Below are 21065 nucleotides of genomic sequence, written 5' to 3' on the forward strand. Positions count from 1 at the left end.
TGTGAAATCATCTCACAGAGTTACAGCTTTCCCCTCAAGAAGCCTTTCGCTAAGACAGTTCGTGTGGAATTGGCAAAGTGATATTTGGAAGCCCGTAGAGGGCTATGGTGAAAAAGGAAATATCCTCAGATGAAATCTGGAAAGAAGCTTTCTGAGAAACTGCTTAGTGATCTGTTAATTCATCTCACAGAGTTACATCGGTATTTCGTGGATCTCTTTGCTAGCCTTATTTCTGTGGAATCTGAGAACAGATATTTCGGATCCGTTTGAATACTATAGGGCCAAAGGAAATATCCTCCGATAACAATGAGAAAGAAGATTTCTGAGAAACTTCTTTGAGTTCTGTGAAATCATCTCACAGAGTTACAGCTTTCCCCTCAAGAAGCCTTTCGCTAAGACAGTTCTTGTGGAATTGGCAAAGTGATATTTGGAAGCCCTTAGAGGGCTATTTTGAAAAAGGAAATATCCTCTGATGAAATCTGGAAAGAAGCTTTCTGAGAAACTGCTTAGTGTTCTCTTAATTCATCTCACAGAGTTACATGTGTATTTCGTGGATTTCTTTGCTAGCCTTATTTCTGTGGAATCTGAGAACAGATATTTCGGATCCCTTTGAAGACTATAGGGCCAAAGGAAATATCCTCCGATAACAAAGAGAAAGAAGCTTTCTGAGAAACTTCTTTGTGTTCTGTGAAATCATCTCACAGAGTTACAGCTTTCCCCTCAAGAAGCCTTTCGCTAAGACAGTTCTTGTGGAATTGGCAAAGTGATATTTGGAAGCCCTTAGAGGGCTATGGTGAAAAAGGAAATATCCTCAGATGAAATCTGGAAAGAAGCTTTCTGAGAAACTGCTCTGTGATGTGGGACTTTTACTCACAGAGTTACATCTGTATTTCGTGGATCTCTTTGCTAGCCTTATTTCTGTGGAATTTGAGAACAGATATTTCGGATCCCTTTGAAGATGATAGGGCCAAAGGAAATATCCTCCGATAACAAAGAGAAAGAAGCTTTCTGAGAAACTTCTTTGTGTTCTGTGAAATCATCTCACAGAGTTACAGCTTTCCCCTCAAGAAGCCTTTCGCTAAGACAGTTCTTGTGGAATTGGCAAAGTGATATTTGGAAGCCAATAGAGGGCTATGGTGAAAAAGGAAATATCCTCAGATGAAATCTGGAAAGAAGCTTTCTGAGAAACTGCTTAGTGTTCTGTTAATTCATTTCACAGAGTTACATCTGTATTTCGTGGATCTCTTTGCTAGCCTTATTTCTGTGGAATCTGAGAACAGATATTTCGGATCCCTTTGAGGACTATAGGGCCAAAGGAAATATCCTCCGATAACAAAGAGAAAGAAGCTTTCTGAGAAACTTCTTTGTGTTCTGTGAAATCATCTCACAGAGTTACAGCTTTCCCCTCAAGAAGCCTTTCGCTAAGACAGTTCTTGTGGAATTGGCAAAGTGATATTTGGAAGCCCATAGAGGGCTATGGTGAAAAAGGAAATATCCCCAGATGAAACCTGGAAAGAAGCTTTCTGAGAAACTGCTCTGTGATGTGTGACTTCCACTCACAGAGTTACATCTGTATTTCGTGGATCTCTTTGCTAGCCTTATTTCTTTGGAATCTGAGAACAGATATTTCGGATCCCTTTGAAGACTATAGGGCCAAAGGAAATATCCTCCGATAACAAAGAGAAAGAAGCTTTCTGAGAAACTTCTTTGTGTTCTGTGAAATCATCTCACAGAGTTACAGCTTTCCCCTCAAGAAACCTTTCGCTAAGACAGTTCTTGTGGAATTGGAAAAGTGATATTTTGAAGCCCATAGAGGGCTATGGTGAAAAAGGAAATATCCTCAGATGAAATCTGGAAGGAAGGTTTCTGAGAAACTGCTCTGTGATGTGTGACTTCCACTCACAGAGTTACATCTGTATTTCGTGGATCTCTTTGCTAGCCTTATTTCTGTGGAATTTGAGAACAGACATTTCGGATCCCTTTGAACACTATAGGGCCAAAGGAAATATCTTCCGATAACAAAGAGAAAGAAGCTTTCTGAGAAACTTCTTTGTGTTTTGTGAAATCATCTCACAGAGTTACAGCTTTCCCCTCAAGAAGCCTTTCGCTAAGACAGTTCTTGTGGAATTTGCAAAGTGATATTTGGAAGCCCATAGAGGGCTATGGTGAAAAAGGAAATATCCAAAGATGAAATCTGGAAAGAAACTTTCTGAGAAACTGCTTAGTGTTCTCTTAATTCATCTCACAGAGTTACATGTGTATTTCGTGGATCTCTTTGCTAGCCTTATTTCTGTGGAATCTGAGAACAGATATTTCGGATCCTTTTGAACACTATAGGGCCAAAGGAAATATCTTCCGATAACAAAGAGAAAGAAGCTTTCTGAGAAACTACTTAGTGTTTTGTGAAATCATCTCACAGAGTTACAGCTTTCCCCTCAAGAACCCTTTTGCTAAGACAGTTCTTGTGGTATTGGCAAAGTGATATTTGGAAGCCCATAGAGGGCTATGGTGAAAAAGGAAATATCCTCAGATGAAATCTGGAAAGAAGCTTTCTGAGAAACTGCTTAGTGTTCTGTTAATTCATCTCACAGAGTTACATCGGTATTTCGTGGATCTCTTTGCTAGCCTTGTTTCTGTGGAATCTGAGAACAGATATTTCGGATCCCTTTGAAGACTAGAGGGCCAAAGGAAATATCCTCCGATAACAAAGAGAAAGAAGCTTTCTGAGAAACTTCTTTGTGTTCTGTGAAATCATCTCACAGAGTTACAGCTTTCCCCTCAAGAAGCCTTTTGCTAAGACAGTTCTTGTGGAATTGGCAAAGTGATATTTGGAAGCACATAGAGGGCTATGGTGAAAAAGGAAATATCCTCAGATGAAATCTGGAAAGAAGCTTTCAGAGAAACTGCTTAGTGTTCTGTTAATTCATCTCACAGAGTTACATCTGTATTTCGTGGATCTCTTTGCTAGCCTTATTTCTGTGGAATCTGAGAACAGATATTTCGGATCCCTTTGAAGACTATAGGGCCAAAGGAAATATCATCCGATAACAAAGAGAAAGAAGCTTTCTGAGAAACTTCTTTGTGTTCTGTGAAATCATCTCACAGAGTTACAGCTTTCCCCTCAAGAAGCCTTTCGCTAAGACAGTTCTTGTGGAATTGGCAAAGTGATATTTGGAAGCCCATAGAGGGCTATGGTGAAAAAGGAAATATCCTCAGATGAAATCTGGAAAGAAGCTTTCTGAGAAACTGCTTAGTGTTCTGTTAATTCATCTCACAGAGTTACATCGGTATTTCGTGGATCTCTTTGCTAGCCTTATTTCTGTGGAATCTGAGAACAGATATTTCGGATCCGTTTGAATACTATAGGGCCAAAGGAAATATCATCCGATAACAAAGAGAAAGAAGCTTTCTGAGAAACTTCTTTGAGTTCTGTGAAATCATCTCACAGAGTTACAGCTTTCCCCTCAAGAAGCCTTTCGCTAAGACAGTTCTTGTGGAATTGGCAAAGTGATATTTGGAAGCCCTTAGAGGGCTATGGTGAAAAAGGAAATATCCTCTGATGAAATCTGGAAAGAAGCTTTCTGAGAAACTGCTTAGTGTTCTCTTAATTCATCTCACAGAGTTACATGTGTATTTTGTGGATTTCTTTGCTAGCCTTATTTCTGTGGAATCTGAGAACAGATATTTCGGATCCCTTTGAAGACTATAGGGCCAAAGGAAATATCCTCCGATAACAAAGAGAAAGAAGCTTTCTGAGAAACTTCTTTGTGATCTGTGAAATCATCTCACAGAGTTACAGCTTTCCCCTCAAGAAGCCTTTCGCTAAGACAGTTCTTGTGGAATTGGCAAAGTGATATTTGGAAGCCCATAGAGGGCTATGGTGAAAAAGGAAATATCCTCAGATGAAATCTGGAAAGAAGCTTTCTGAGAAACTGCTCTGTGATGTGTGACTTTTACTCACAGAGTTACATCTGTATTTCGTGGATCTCTTTGCTAGCCTTATTTCTGTGGAATCTGAGAACAGATATTTCGGATCCCTTTGAAGATGATAGGGCCAAAGGAAATATCCTCCGATAACAAAGAGAAAGAAGCTTTCTGAGAAACTTCTTTGTGTTCTGTGAAATCATCTCACAGAGTTACAGCTTTCCCCTCAGGAAGCCTTTCGCTAAGACAGTTCTTGTGGAATTGGCAAAGTGATATTTGGAAGCCAATAGAGGACTATGGGGAAAAAGGAAATATCCTCAGATGAAATCTGGAAAGAAGCTTTCTGAGAAACTGCTTAGTGTTCTGTTAATTCATCTCACAGAGTTACATCGGTATTTCGTGGATCTCTTTGCTAGCCTTATTTCTGTGGAATCTGAGAACAGATATTTCAGATCCCTTTGAAGACTATAGGGCCAAAGGAAATATCCTCCGATAACAAAGAGAAAGAAGCTTTCTGAGAAACTTCTTTGTGTGCTGTGAAATCATCTCACAGAGTTACAGCTTTCCCCTCAAGAAGCCTTTCGATAAGACAGTTCTTGTGGAATTGGCAAAGTGATATTTGGAAGCCCATAGAGGGCTATGGTGAAAAAGGAAATATCCTCAGATGAAACCTGGAAAGAATCTTTCTGAGAAACTGCTCTGTGATGTGTGACCTCCACTCACAGAGTTACATCTGTATTTCGTGGATCTCTTTGCTAGCCTTATTTCGGTGGAATCTGAGAACAGATATTTCGGATCCCTTTGAAGATGATAGGGCCTAAGGAAATATCCTCCGATAACAAAGAGAAAGAAGCTTTCTGAGAAACTTCTTTGTGTTCTGTGAAATCATCTCACAGAGTTACAGCTTTCCCCTCAAGAAGCCTTTCGCTAAGACAGTTCTTGTGTAATTGGCAAAGTGATATTTGGAAGCCAATAGAGGGCTATGGTGAAAAAGGAAATATCCTCAGATGAAATCTGGAAAGAAGCTTTCTGAGAAACTGCTTAGAGTTCTGTTAATTCATCTCACAGAGTTACATCGGTATTTCGTGGATCTCTTTGCTAGCCTTATTTCTGTGGAATCTGAGAACAGATATTTCAGATCCCTTTGAAGACTATAGGGCCAAAGGAAATATCCTCCGATAACAAAGAGAAAGAAGCTTTCAGAGAAACTTCCTTGTGTTCTGTGAAATCATCTCACAGAGTTACAGCTTTCCCCTCAAGAAGCCTTTCGCTAAGACAGTTCTTGTGGAATTGGCAAAGTGATATTTGGAAGCCCATAGAGGGCTATGGTGAAAAAGGAAATATCCTCAGATGAAACCTGGAAAGAATCTTTCTGAGAAACTGCTCTGTGATGTGTGACTTCCACTCACAGAGTTACATCTGTATTTCGTGGATCTCTTTGCTAGCCTTATTTCTGTGGAATCTGAGAACAGATATTTCGGATCCCTTTGAAGACTATAGGGCCAAAGGAAATATCCTCCGATAACAAAGAGAAAGAAGCTTTCTGAGAAACTTCTTTGTGTTCTGTGAAATCATCTCACAGAGTTACAGCTTTCCCCTCAAGAAGCCTTTCGCTAAGACAGTTCTTGTGGAATTGGCAAAGTGATATTTGGAAGCCCATAGAGGGCTATGGTGAAAAAGGAAATATCCAAAGATGAAATCTGGAAAGAAACTTTCTGAGAAACTGCTTAGTGTTCTGTTAATTCATCTCACAGAGTTACATGTGTATTTCGTGGATCTTTTGCTAGCCTTATTTCTGTGGAATCTGAGAACAGATATTTCGGATCCTTTTGAACACTATAGGGCCAAAGGAAATATCTTCCGATAACAAAGAGAAAGAAGCTTTCTGAGAAACTACTTAGTGTTTTGTGAAATCATCTCACAGAGTTACAGCTTTCCCCTCAAGAACCCTTTTGCTAAGACAGTTCTTGTGGTATTGGCAAAGTGATATTTGGAAGCCCATAGAGGGCTATGGTGAAAAAGGAAATATCCTCAGATGAAATCTGGAAAGAAGCTTTCTGAGAAACTGCTTAGTGTTCTGTTAATTCATCTCACAGAGTTACATCGGTATTTCGTGGATCTCTTTGCTAGCCTTGTTTCTGTGGAATCTGAGAACAGATATTTCGGATCCCTTTGAAGACTATAGGGCCAAAGGAAATATCCTCCGATAGCAAAGAGAAAGAAGCTTTCTGAGAAACTTCTTTGTGTTCTGTGAAATCATCTCACAGAGTTACAGCTTTCCCCTCAAGAAGCCTTTCGCTAAGACAGTTCTTGTGGAATTGGCAAAGTGATATTTGGAAGCCCATAGAGGGCTATGGTGAAAAAGGAAATATCCTCAGATGAAATCTGGAAAGAAGCTTTCAGAGAAACTGCTTAGTGTTCTGTTAATTCATCTCACAGAGTTACATCTGTATTTCGTGGATCTCTTTGCTAGCCTTATTTCTGTGGAATCTGAGAACAGATATTTCGGATCCCTTTGAAGACTATAGGGCCAAAGGAAATATCATCCGATAACAAAGAGAAAGAAGCTTTCTGAGAAACTTCTTTGTGTTCTGTGAAATCATCTCACAGAGTTACAGCTTTCCCCTCAAGAAACCTTTCGCTAAGACAGTTCTTGTGGAATTGGCAAAGTGATATTTGGAAGCCCATAGAGGGCTATGGTGAAAAAGGAAATATCCTCAGATGAAATCTGGAAAGAAGCTTTCTGAGAAACTGCTTAGTGTTCTGTTAATTCATCTCACAGAGTTACATCGGTATTTCGTGGATCTCTTTGCTAGCCTTATTTCTGTGGAATCTGAGAACAGATATTTCGGATCCGTTTGAATACTATAAGGCCAAAGGAAATATCATCCGATAACAAAGAGAAAGAAGCTTTCTGAGAAACTTCTTTGAGTTCTGTGAAATCATCTCACAGAGTTACAGCTTTCCCCTCAAGAAGCCTTTCGCTAAGACAGTTCTTGTGGAATTGGCAAAGTGATATTTGGAAGCCCTTAGAGGGCTATGGTGAAAAAGGAAATATCCTCTGATGAAATCTGGAAAGAAGCTTTCTGAGAAACTGCTTAGTGTTCTCTTAATTCATCTCACAGAGTTACATGTGTATTTCGTGGATTTCTTTGCTAGCCTTATTTCTGTGGAATCTGAGAACAGATATTTCGGATCCCTTTGAAGACAATAGGGCCAAAGGAAATATCCTCCGATAACAAAGAGAAAGAAGCTTTCTGAGAAACTTCTTTGTGTTCTGTGAAATCATCTCACAGAGTTACAGCTTTCCCCTCAAGAAGCCTTTCGCTAAGACAGTTCTTGTGGAATTGGCAAAGTGATATTTGGAAGCCCATAGAGGGCTATGGTGAAAAAGGAAATATCCTCAGATGAAATCTGGAAAGAAGCTTTCTGAGAAACTGCTCTGTGATGTGTGACTTTTACTCACAGAGTTACATATGTATTTCGTGGATCTCTTTGCTAGCCTTATTTCTGTGGAATCTGAGAACAGATATTTCGGATCCCTTTGAAGATGACAGCGCCAAAGGAAATATCCTCCGATAACAAACAGAAAGAAGCTTTCTGAGAAACTTCTTTGTGTTCTGTGAAATCATCTCACAGAGTTACAGCTTTCCCCTCAGGAAGCCTTTCGCTAAGACAGTTCTTGTGGAATTGGCAAAGTGATATTTGGAAGCCCATAGAGGGCTATGGTGAAAAAGGAAATATCCTCAGATGAAATCTGGAAAGAAGCTTTCTGAGAAACTGCTTAGTGTTCTGTTAATTCATCTCACAGAGTTACATCGGTATTTCGTGGATCTCTTTGCTAGCCTTATTTCTGTGGAATCTGAGAACAGATATTTCAGATCCCTTTGAAGACTATAGGGCCAAAGGAAATATCCTCCGATAACAAAGAGAAAGAAGCTTTCTGAGAAACTTCTTTGTGTTCTGTGAAATCATCTCACAGAGTTACAGCTTTCCCCTCAAGAAGCCTTTCGCTAAGACAGTTCTTGTGGAATTGGCAAAGTGATATTTGGAAGCCCATAGAGGGCTATGGTGAAAAAGGAAATATCCTCAGATGAAACCTGGAAAGAATCTTTCTGAGAAACTGCTCTGTGATGTGTGACTTCCACTCACAGAGTTACATCTGTATTTCGTGGATCTCTTTGCTAGCCTTATTTCTGTGGAATCTGAGAACAGATATTTCGGATCCCTTTGAAGACTATAGGGCCAAAGGAAATATCCTCCGATAACAAAGAGAAAGAAGCTTTCTGAGAAACTTCTTTGTGTTCTGTGAAATCATCTCACAGAGTTACAGCTTTCCCTTCAAGAAGCCTTTCGCTAAGACAGTTCTTGTGGAATTGGCAAAGTGATATTTTGAAGCCCTTAGAGGGCTATGGTGAAAAAGGAAATATCCTCTGATGAAATCTGGAAAGAAGCTTTCTGAGAAACTGCTTAATGTTCTCTTAATTCATCTCACAGTGTTACATGTGTATTTCGTGGATTTCTTTGCTAGCCTTATTTCTGTGGAATCTGAGAACAGATATTTCGGATCCCTTTGAAGACTATAGGGCCAAAGGAAATATCCTCCGATAACAAAGAGAAAGAAGCTTTCTGAGAAACTTCTTTGTGTTCTGTGAAATCATCTCACAGAGTTACAGCTTTCCCCTCAAGAAGCCTTTCGCTAAGACAGTTCTTGTGGAATTGGAAAAGTGATATTTGGAAACCCATAGAGGGCTATGGTGAAAAAGGAAATATCCTCAGATGAAATCTGGAAAGAAGCTTTCTGAGAAACTGCTCTGTGATGTGTGACTTCCACTCACAGAGTTACATCTGTATTTCGTGGATCTCTTTCCTAGCCTTATTTCTGTGGAATCTGAGAACAGACATTTCGGATTCCTTTGAACACTATAGGGCCTAAGGAAATATCTTCCGATAACAAAGAGAAAGAAGCTTTCTGAGAAACTTCTTTGTGTTTTGTGAAATCATCTCACAGAGTTACAGCTTTCCCCTCAAGAAGCCTTTCGCTAAGACAGTTCTTGTGGAATTTGCAAAGTGATATTTGGAAGCCCATAGAGGGCTATGGTGAAAAAGGAAATATCCAAAGATGAAATCTGGAAAGAAACTTTCTGAGAAACTGCTTAGTGTTCTGTTAATTAATCTCACAGAGTTACATGTGTATTTCGTGGATCTCTTTGCTAGCCTTATTTCTGTGGAATCTGAGAACAGATATTTCGGATCCTTTTGAACACTATAGGGCCAAAGGAAATATCTTCCGATAACAAAGAGAAAGAAGCTTTCTGAGAAACTTCTTAGTGTTTTGTGAAATCATCTCACAGAGTTACAGCTTTCCCCTCAAGAAGCCTTTCGCTAAGACAGTTCTTGTGGAATTGGCAAAGTGATATTTGGAAGCCCATAGAGGGCTACGGTGAAAAAGGAAATATCCTCAGATGAAATCTGGAAAGAAGCTTTCTGAAAAACGGCTTAGTGTTCTGTTAATTCATCTCACAGAGTTACATCGGTATTTCTTGGATCTCTTTGCTAGCCTTATTTCTGTGGAATCTGAGAACATACATTTCGGATCCCTTTGAACACTATAGGGCCTAAGGAAATATCTTCCGATAACAAAGAGAAAGAAGCTTTCTGAGAAACTTCTTTGTGTTTTGTGAAATCATCTCACAGAGTTACAGCTTTCCCCTCAAGAAGCCTTTCGCTAAGACAGTTCTTGTGGAATTTGCAAAGTGATATTTGGAAGCCCATAGAGGGCTATGGTGAAAAAGGAAATATCCAAAGATGAAATCTGGAAAGAAACTTTCTGAGAAACTGCTTAGTGTTCTGTTAATTAATCTCACAGAGTTACATGTGTATTTCGTGGATCTCTTTGCTAGCCTTATTTCTGTGGAATCTGAGAACAGATATTTCGGATCCTTTTGAACACTATAGGGCCAAAGGAAATATCTTCCGATAACAAAGAGAAAGAAGCTTTCTGAGAAACTACTTAGTGTTTTGTGAAATCATCTCACAGAGTTACAGCTTTCCCCTCAAGAACCCTTTCGCTAAGACAGTTCCTGTGGAATTGGCAAAGTGATATTTGGAAGCCCATAGAGGGCTATGGTGAAAAAGGAAATATCCTCAGATGAAATCTGGAAAGAAGCTTTCTGAGAAACTGCTTAGTGTTCTGTTAATTCATCTCACAGAGTTACATCGGTATTTCGTGGATCTCTTTGCTAGCCTTATTTCTGTGGAATCTGAGAACAGATATTTCGGATCCCTTTGAAGACTATAGGGCCAAAGGAAATATCCTCCGATAACAAAGAGAAAGAAGCTTTCTGAGAAACTTCTTTGTGTTCTGTGAAATCATCTCACAGAGTTACAGCTTTCCCCTCAAGAAGCCTTTCGCTAAGACAGTTCTTGTGGAATTGGCAAAGTGATATTTGGAAGCCCATAGAGGGCTAAGGTGAAAAAGGAAATATCCTCAGATGAAATCTGGAAAGAAGCTTTCTGAGAAACTGCTTAGTGTTCTGTTAATTCATCTCACAGAGTTACATCTGTATTTCGTGGATCTCTTTGCTAGCCTTATTTCTGTGGAATCTGAGAACAGATATTTCGGATCCCTTTGAAGACTATAGGGCCAAAGGAAATATCATCCGATAACAAAGAGAAAGAAGCTTTCTGAGAAACTTCTTTGTGTTCTGTGAAATCATCTCACAGAGTTACAGCTTTCCCCTCAACAAACCTTTCGCTAAGACAGTTCTTGTGTAATTGGCAAAGTGATATTTGAAAGCCTATAGAGGGCTATGGTGAAAAAGGAAATATCCTCAGATGAAATCTGGAAAGAAGCTTTCTGAGAAACTGCTTAGTGTTCCGTTAATTCATCTCACAGAGTTACATCTGTATTTCGTGGATCTCTTTGCTAGCCTTATTTCTGTGGAATCTGAGAACAGATATTTCGGATCCCTTTGAAGACTATAGGGCCAAAGGAAATATCTTCCGATAACAAAGAGAAAGAAGCTTTCTGAGAAACTTCTTTGTGTTCTGTGAAATCATCTCACAGAGTTACAGCTTTCCCCTCAAGAAGCCTTTCGCTAAGACAGTTCGTGTGGAATTGGCAAAGTGATATTTGGAAGCCCATAGAGGGCTATGGTGAAAAAGGAAATATCCTCAGATGAAATCTGGAAAGAAGCTTTCTGAGAAACTGCTTAGTGTTCTGTTAATTCATCTCTCAGAGTTACATCGGTATTTCGTGGATCTCTTTGCTAGCCTTATTTCTGTGGAATCTGAGAACAGATATTTCGGATACCTTTGAAGACTATAGGGCCAAAGGAAATATCCTCCGATAACAAAGAGAAAGAAGCTTTCTGAGAAACTTCTTTGTGTTCTGTGAAATCATCTCACAGAGTTACAGCTTTCCCCTCAAGAAGCCTTTCGCTAAGACAGTTCTTGTGGAATTGGCAAAGTGATATTTGGAAGCCCTTAGAGGGCTATGGTGAAAAAGGAAATATCCTCAGATGAAATCTGGAAAGAAGCTTTCTGAGAAACTGCTCTGTGATGTGTGACTTTTACTCACCGAGTTACATCTGTATTTCGTGGATCTCTTTGCTAGCCTTATTTCTGTGGAATCTGAAAACAGATATTTCGGATCCCTTTGAAGATGATAGGGCCAAAGGAAATATCCTCCGATAACAAAGAGAAAGAAGCTTTCTGAGAAACTTCTTTGTGTTCTGTGAAATCATCTCACAGAGTTACAGCTTTCCCCTCAAGAAGCCTTTCGCTAAGACAGTTCTTGTGGAATTGGCAAAGTGATATTTGGAAGCCCATAGAGGGCTATGGTGACAAAGGAAATATCCTCAGATGAAATCGGGAAAGAAGCTTTCAGAGAAACTGCTTAGTGTTCTGTTAATTCATTTCACAGAGTTACATCGGTATTTCGTGGATCTCTTTGCTAGCCTTATTTCTGTGGAATCTGAGAACAGATATTTCGGATCCCTTTGAGAACTATAGGGCCAAAGGAAATATCCTCCGATAACAAAGAGAAAGAAGCTTTCTGAGAAACTTCTTTGTGTTCTGTGAAATCATCTCACAGAGTTACAGCTTTCCCCTCAAGAAGCCTTTCGCTAAGACAGTTCTTGTGGAATTGGCAAAGTGATATTTGAAAGCCCATACAGGGCTATGGTGAAAAAGGAAATATCCTCAGATGAAACCTGGAAAGAAGCTTTCTGAGAAACTGCTCTGTGATGTGTGACTTCCACTCACAGAGTTACATCTGTATTTCGTGGATCTCTTTGCTAGCCTATTTCTGTGGAATCTGAGAACAGATATTTCGGATCCCTTTGAAGAGTATAGGGCCAAAGGAAATATCCTCCGATAACAAAGAGAAAGAAGCTTTCTGAGAAACTTCTTTGTGTTCTGTGAAATCATCTCACAGAGTTACAGCTTTCCCCTCAAGAAGCCTTTCGCTAAGTCAGTTCTTGTGGAATTGGCAAAGTGATATTTTGAAGCCCATAGAGGGCTATGGTGAAAAAGGAAATATCCTCTGATGAAATCTGGAAAGAAGCTTTCTGAGAAACTGCTTAGTGTTCTCTTAATTCATCACACAGAGTTACATCGGTATTTCGTGGATCTCTTTGCTAGCCTTATTTCTGTGGAATCTGAGAACAGATATTTCGGATCCCTTTGAAGACTATAGGGCCAAAGGAAATATCCTCCGATAACAAAGAGAAAGAAGCTTTCTGAGAAACTTCTTTGTGTTCTGTGAAATCATCTGACAGAGTTACAGCTTTCCCCTCAAGAAGCCTTTCGCTAAGACAGTTCGTGTGGAATTGGCAAAGTGATATTTGGAAGCCCTTAGAGGGCTATGGTGAAAAAGGAAATATCCTCAGATGAAATCTGGAAAGAAGCTTTCTGAGAAACTGCTTAGTGTTCAGTTAATTCAACTCACAGTGTTACATCTGTATTTCGTGGATCTCTTTGCTAGCCTTATTTCTGTGGAATCTGAGAACAGATATTTCGGATCCCTTTGAAGACTATAGGGCCAAAGGAAATATCCTCCGATAACAAAGAGAAAGAAGCTTTCTGAGAAACTTCTTGGTGTTCTGTGAAATCATCTCACAGAGTTACAGCTTTCCCCTCAAGAAGCCTTTCGCTAAGACAGTTCTTGTGGAATTGGCAAAGTGATATTTGGAAGCCCATAGAGGGCTATGGTGAAAAAGGAAATATCATCAGATGAAATCTGAAAAGAAGCTTTCTGAGAAACTGCTATGTGATGTGTGACTTTTACTCACAGAGTTACATCTCTATTTCGTGGATCGCTTTGCTAACCTTATTTCTGTGGAATCTGAGAACAGATATTTCGGATCCCGTTGAAGAATATAGGGCCAAAGGAAATATCCTCCGAAAACAAAGAGAAAGAAGCTTTCTGAGAAACTTCTTAGTGTTCTGTGAAATCATCTCACAGACTTACAGCTTTCCCCTCAAGAAGCCTTTCCCTAAGACAGTTCTTGTGGAATTGGCAAAGTGATATTTGGAAGCCCATAGAGGGCTATGGTGAAAAAGGAAATATCCTCAGATGAAATCTGGAAAGAAGCTTTCTGAGAAACTGCTTAGTGTTCTGTTAATTCATCTCACAGAGTTACATCTGTATTTCGTGGATCTCTTTGCTAGCCTTATTTCTGTGGAATCTGAGAACAGATATTTCGGATCCCTTTGAAGACTATACGGCCAAAGGAAATATCCTCCGATAACAAAGAGAAAGAAGCTTTCTGAGAAACTTCTTTGTGTTCTGTGAAATCATCTCACAGAGTTACAGCTTTCCCCTCAAGAAGCCTGTCGCTAAGACAGTTCTTGTGGAATTGGCAAAGTGATATTTGGAAGCCCATAGAGGGCTATGGTGAAAAAGAAAATATCCTCAGATGAAACCTGGAAAGAAGCTTTCTGAGAAACTGCTCTGTGATGTGTGATTTCCACTCACAAAGTTACATCTGTATTTCGTGGATCTCTTTGCTAGCCTTATTTCTGTGGAATCTGAGAACAGATATTTCGGATCCCTTTGAAGACTATAGGGCCAAAGGAAATATCCTCCGATAACAAAGAGAAAGAAGCTTTCTGGGTAACTTCTTTGTGTTCTGTGAAATCATCTCACAGAGTTACAGCTTTCCCCTCAAGAAGCCTTTCGCTAAGACAGTTCGTGTGGAATTGGCAAAGTGATATTAGGAAGCCCGTAGAGGGCTATGGTGAAAAAGGAAATATCCTCAGATGAAATCTGGAAAGAAGCTTTCTGAGAAACTGCTTAGTGTTCTGTTAATTCATCTCACAGAGTTACATCGGTATTTCGTGGATCTCTTTGCTAGCCTTATTTCTGTGGAATCTGATAACAGATATTTCGGATCCGTTTGAATACTATAGGGCCAAAGGAAATATCCTCCGATAACAAAGAGAAAGAAGATTTCTGAGAAACTTCTTTGAGTTCTGTGAAATCATCTCACAGAGTTACAGCTTTCCCCTCAAGAAGCCTTTCGCTAAGACAGTTCTTGTGGAATTGGCAAAGTGATATTGGGAAGCCCTTAGAGGGCTATGGTGAAAAAGGAAATATCCTCTGATGAAATCTGGAAAGAAGCTTTCTGAGAAACTGCTTAGTGTTCTCTTAATTCATCTCACAGAGTTACATGTGTATTTCGTGGATTTCTTTGCTAGCCTTATTTCTGTGGAATCTGAGAACAGATATTTCGGATCCCTTTGAAGACTATAGGGCCAAAGGAAATATCCTCCGATAACAAAGAGAAAGAAGCTTTCTGAGAAACTTCTTTGTGTTCTGTGAAATCATCTCACAGAGTTACAGCTTTCCCCTCAAGAAGCCTTTCGCTAAGACAGTTCTTGTGGAATTGGCAAAGTGATATTTGGAAGCCCATAGAGGGCTATGGTGAAAAAGGAAATATCCTCAGATGAAACCTGGAAAGAAGCTTTCTGAGAAACTGCTCTGTGATGTGTGACTTCCACTCACAGAGTTACATCTGTATTTCGTGGATCTCTTTGCTAGCCTATTTCTGTGGAATCTGAGAACAGATATTTCGGATCCCTTTGAAGAGTATAGGGCCAAAGGAAATATCCTCCGATAACAAAGAGAAAGAAGCTTTCTGAGAAACTTCTTTGTGTTCTGTGAAATCATCTCACAGAGTTACAGCTTTCCCCTCAAGAAGCCTTTCGCTAAGTCAGTTCTTGTGGAATTGGCAAAGTGATATTTTGAAGCCCTTAGAGGGCTATGGTGAAAAAGGAAATATCCTCTGATGAAATCTGGAAAGAAGCTTTCTGAGAAACTGCTTAGTGTTCTCTTAATTCATCTCACAGAGTTACATCGGTATTTCGTGGATCTCTTTGCTAGCCTTATTTCTGTGGAATCTGAGAACAGATATTTCGGATCCCTTTGAAGACTATAGGGCCAAAGGAAATATCCTCCGATAACAAAGAGAAAGAAGCTTTCTGAGAAACTTCTTTGTGTTCTGTGAAATCATCTGACAGAGTTACAGCTTTCCCCTCAAGAAGCCTTTCGCTAAGACAGTTCGTGTGGAATTGGCAAAGTGATATTTGGAAGCCCTTAGAGGGCTATGGTGAAAAAGGAAATATCCTCAGATGAAATCTGGAAAGAAGCTTTCTGAGAAACTGCTTAGTGTTCAGTTAATTCAACTCACAGAGTTACATCTGTATTTCGTGGATCTCTTTGCTAGCCTTATTTCTGTGGAATCTGAGAACAGATATTTCGGATCCCTTTGAAGACTATACGGCCAAAGGAAATATCCTCCGATAACAAAGAGAAAGAAGCTTTCTGAGAAACTTCTTTGTGTTCTGTGAAATCATCTCACAGAGTTACAGCTTTCCCCTCAAGAAGCCTTTCGCTAAGACAGTTCTTGTGGAATTGGCAAAGTGATATTTGGAAGCCCATAGAGGGCTATGGTGAAAAAGAAAATATCCTCAGATGAAACCTGGAAAGAAGCTTTCTGAGAAACTGCTCTGTGATGTGTGATTTCCACTCACAAAGTTACATCTGTATTTCGTGGATCTCTTTGCTAGCCTTATTTCTGTGGAATCTGAGAACAGATATTTCGGATCCCTTTGAAGACTATAGGGCCAAAGGAAATATCCTCCGATAACAAAGAGAAAGAAGCTTTCTGGGTAACTTCTTTGTGTTCTGTGAAATCATCTCACAGAGTTACAGCTTTCCCCTCAAGAAGCCTTTCGCTAAGACAGTTCGTGTGGAATTGGCAAAGTGATATTTGGAAGCCCGTAGAGGGCTATGGTGAAAAAGGAAATATCCTCAGATGAAATCTGGAAAGAAGCTTTCTGAGAAACTGCTTAGTGTTCTGTTAATTCATCTCACAGAGTTACATCGGTATTTCGTGGATCTCTTTGCTAGCCTTATTTCTGTGGAATCTGATAACAGATATTTCGGATCCGTTTGAATACTATAAGGCCAAAGGAAATATCCTCCGATAACAAAGAGAAAGAAGATTTCTGAGAAACTTCTTTGAGTTCTGTGAAATCATCTCACAGAGTTACAGCTTTCCCCTCAAGAAGCCTTTCGCTAAGACAGTTCTTGTGGAATTGGCAAAGTGATATTGGGAAGCCCTTAGAGGGCTATGGTGAAAAAGGAAATATCCTCTGATGAAATCTGGAAAGAAGCTTTCTGAGAAACTGCTTAGTGTTCTCTTAATTCATCTCACAGAGTTACATGTGTATTTCGTGGATTTCTTTGCTAGCCTTATTTCTGTGGAATCTGAGAACAGATATTTCGGATCCCTTTGAAGACTATAGGGCCAAAGGAAATATCCTCCGATAACAAAGAGAAAGAAGCTTTCTGAGAAACTTCTTTGTGTTCTGTGAAATCAACTCACAGAGTTACAGCTTTCCCCTCAAGAAGCCTTTCGCTAAGACAGTTCTTGTGGAATTGGCAAAGTGATATTTGGAAGCCCTTAGAGGGCTATGGTGAAAAAGGAAATATCCTCAGATGAAATCTGGAAAGAAGCTTTCTGAGAAACTGCTCTGTGATGTGGGACTTTTACTCACAGAGTTACATCTGTATTTCGTGGATCTCTTTGCTAGCCTTATTTCTGTGGAATTTGAGAACAGATATTTCGGATCCCTTTGAAGATGATAGGGCCAAAGGAAATATCCTCCGATAACAAAGAGAAAGAAGCTTTCTGAGAAACTTCTTTGTGTTCTGTGAAATCATCTCACAGAGTTACAGCTTTCCCCTCAAGAAGTCTTTCGCTAAGACAGTTCTTGTGGAATTGGCAAAGTGATATTTGGAAGCCAATAGAGGGCTATGGTGAAAAAGGAAATATCCTCAGATGAAATCTGGAAAGAAGCTTTCTGAGAAACTGCTTAGTGTTCTGTTAATTCATTTCACAGAGTTACATCTGTATTTCGTGGATCTCTTTGCTAGCCTTATTTCTGTGGAATCTGAGAACAGATATTTCGGATCCCTTTGAGGACTATAGGGCCAAAGGAAATATCCTCCGATAACAAAGAGAAAGAAGCTTTCTGAGAAACTTCTTTGTGTTCTGTGAAATCATCTCACAGAGTTACAGCTTTCCCCTCAAGAAGCCTTTCGCTAAGACAGTTCTTGTGGAATTGGCAAAGTGATATTTGGAAGCCCATAGAGGGCTATGGTGAAAAAGGAAATATCCCCAGATGAAATCTGGAAAGAAGGTTTCTGAGAAACTGCTCTGTGATGTGTGACTTCCACTCACAGAGTTACATCTGTATTTCGTGGATCTCTTTGCTAGCCTTATTTCTGTGGAATTTGAGAACAGACATTTCGGATCCCTTTGAACACTATAGGGCCAAAGGAAATATCTTCCGATAACAAAGAGAAAGAAGCTTTCTGAGAAACTTCTTTGTGTTTTGTGAAATCATCTCACAGAGTTACAGCTTTCCCCTCAAGAAGCCTTTCGCTAAGACAGTTCTTGTGGAATTTGCAAAGTGATATTTGGAAGCCCATAGAGGGCTATGGTGAAAAAGGAAATATCCAAAGATGAAATCTGGAAAGAAACTTTCTGAGAAACTGCTTAGTGTCTGTTAATTCATCTCACAGAGTTACATGTGTATTTCGTGGATCTCTTTGCTAGCCTTATTTCTGTGGAATCTGAGAACAGATATTTCGGATCCTTTTGAACACTATAGGGCCAAAGGAAATATCTTACGATAACAAAGAGAAATAAGCTTTCTGAGAAACTACTTAGTGTTTTGTGAAATCATCTCACAGAGTTACAGCTTTCCCCTCAAGAACCCTTTTGCTAAGACAGTTCTTGTGGTATTGGCAAAGTGATATTTGGAAGCCCATAGAAGGCTATGGTGAAAAAGGAAATATCCTCAGATGAAATCTGGAAAGAAGCTTTCTGAGAAACTGCTTAGTGTTCTGTTAATTCATCTCACAGAGTTACATCGGTATTTCGTGGATCTCTTTGCTAGCCTTGTTTCTGTGGAATCTGAGAACAGATATTTCGGATCCCTTTGAAGACTATAGGGCCAAAGGAAATATCCTCCGATAAAAAAGAGAAAGAAGCTTTCTGAGAAACTTCTTTGTGTTCTGTGAAATCATCTCACAGAGTTACAGCTTTCCCCTCAAGAAGCCTTTCGCTAAGACAGTTCTTGTGGAATTGGCAAAGTGATATTTGGAAGCCCTTAGAGGGCTATGGTGAAAAAGGAAATATCCTCAGATGAAATCTGGAAAGAAGCTTTCAGAGAAACTGCTTAGTGTTCTGTTAATTCATCTCACAGAGTTACATCTGTATTTCGTGGATCTCTTTGCTAGCCTTATTTCTGTGGAATCTGAGAACAGATATTTCGGATCCCTTTGAAGACTATAGGGCCAAAGGAAATATCCTCCGATAACAAAGACAAAGAAGCTTTCTGAGAAACTTCTTTGTGTTCTGTGAAATCATCTCACAGAGTTACAGCTTTCCCCTCAAGAAGCCTTTCGCTAAGACAGTTCTTGTGGAATTGGCAAAGTGATATTTGAAAGCCCATAGAGGGCTATGGTGAAAAAGGAAATATCCTCAGATGAAATCTGGAAAGAAGCTTTCTGAGAAACTGCTCTGTGATGTGTGACTTTTACTCACAGAGTTACATCTGTATTTCGTGGATCTCTTTGCTAGCCTTATTTCTGTGGAATCTGAGAACAGATATTTCGGATCCCTTTGAAGATGATAGGGCCAAAGGAAATATCCTCAGATAACAAAGAGAAAGAAGCTTTCTGAGAAACTTCTTTGTGTTCTGTGAAATCATCTCACAGAGTTACAGCTTTCCCCTCAGGAAGCCTTTCGCTAAGACAGTTCTTGTGGAATTGGCAAAGTGATATTTGGAAGCCAATAGAGGGCTATGGTGAAAAAGGAAATATCCTCAGATGAAATCTGGAAAGAAGCTTTCTGAGAAACTGCTTAGTGTTCTGTTAATTCATCTCACAGAGTTACATCGGTATTTCGTGGATCTCTTTGCTAGCCTTATTTCTGTGGAATCTGAGAACAGATATTTCAGATCCCTTTGAAGACTATAGGGCCAAAGGAAATATCCTCCGATAACAAAGAGAAAGAAGCTTTCTGAGAAACTTCTTTGTGTGCTGTGAAATCATCTCACAGAGTTACAGCTTTCACCTCAAGAAGCCTTTCGCTAAGACAGTTCTTGTGGAATTGGCAAAGTGATATTTGGAAGCCCATAGAGGGCTATGGTGAAAAAGGAAATATCCTCAGATGAAACCTGGAAAGAATCTTTCTGAGAAACTGCTCTGTGATGTGTGACTTCCACTCACAGAGTTACATCTGTATGTCGTGGATCTCTTTGCTAGCCTTATTTCTGTGGAATCTGAGAACAGATATTTCGGATCCCTTTGAAGACTACAGGGCCAAAGGAAATATCCTCCGATAACAAAGAGAAAGAAGCTTTCTGAGAAACTTCTTTGTGTTCTGTGAAATCATCTCACAGAGTTACAGCTTTCCCCTCAAGAAGCCTTTCGCTAAGACAGTTCTTGTGGAATTGGCAAAGTGATATTTTGAAGCCCTTAGAGGGCTATGGTGAAAAAGGAAATATCCTCTGATGAAATCTGGAAAGAAGCTTTCTGAGAAACTGCTTAATGTTCTCTTAATTCATCTCACAGTGTTACATCTGTATTTCGTGGATTTCTTTGCTAGCCTTATTTCTGTGGAATCTGAGAACAGATATTTCGGATCCCTTTGAAGACTATAGGGCCAAAGGAAATATCCTCCGATAACAAAGAGAAAGAAGCTTTCTGAGAAACTTCTTTGTGTTCTGTGAAATCATCTGACAGAGTTACAGCTTTCCCCTCAAGAAGCCTTTCGCTAAGACAGTTCTTGTGGAATTGGAAAAGTGATATTTGGAAGCCAATAGAGGGCTATGGTGAAAAAGGAAATATCCTCAGATGAAATCTGGAAAGAAGCTTTCTGAGAAACTGCTCTGTGATGTGTGACTTCCACTCACAGAGTTACATCTGTATTTCTTGGATCTCTTTGCTAGCCTTATTTCTGTGGAATCTGAGAACAGACATTTCGGATCCCTTTGAACACTATAGGGCCTAAGGAAATATCTTCCGATAACAAAGAGAAAGAAGCTTTCTGAGAAACTTCTTTGTGTTTTGTGAAATCATCTCACAGAGTTACAGCTTTCCCCTCAAGAAGCCTTTCGCTAAGACAGTTCTTGTGGAATTTGCAAAGTGATATTTGGAAGCCCATAGAGGGCTATGGTGATAAAGGAAATATCCAAAGATGAAATCTGGAAAGAAACTTTCTGAGAAACCGCTTAGTGTTCTGTTAATTAATCTCACAGAGTTACATGTGTATTTCGTGGATCTCTTTGCTAGCCTTATTTCTGTGGAATCTGAGAACAGATATTTCGGATCCTTTTGAACACTATAGGGCCAAAGGAAATATCTTCCGATAACAAAGAGAAAGAAGCTTTCTGAGAAACTTCTTAGTGTTTTGTGAAATCATCTCACAGAGTTACAGCTTTCCCCTCAAGAAGCCTTTCGCTAAGACAGTTCTTGTGGAATTGGCAAAGTGATATTTGGAAGCCTATAGAGGGCTTCGGTGAAAAAGGAAATATCCTCAGATGAAATCTGGAAAGAA

The sequence above is a fragment of the Macaca fascicularis genome, chromosome 1 (genome assembly GCF_037993035.2).
Source record: "Macaca fascicularis isolate 582-1 chromosome 1, T2T-MFA8v1.1".
In the NCBI taxonomy this organism is placed as follows: domain Eukaryota; kingdom Metazoa; phylum Chordata; class Mammalia; order Primates; family Cercopithecidae; genus Macaca; species Macaca fascicularis.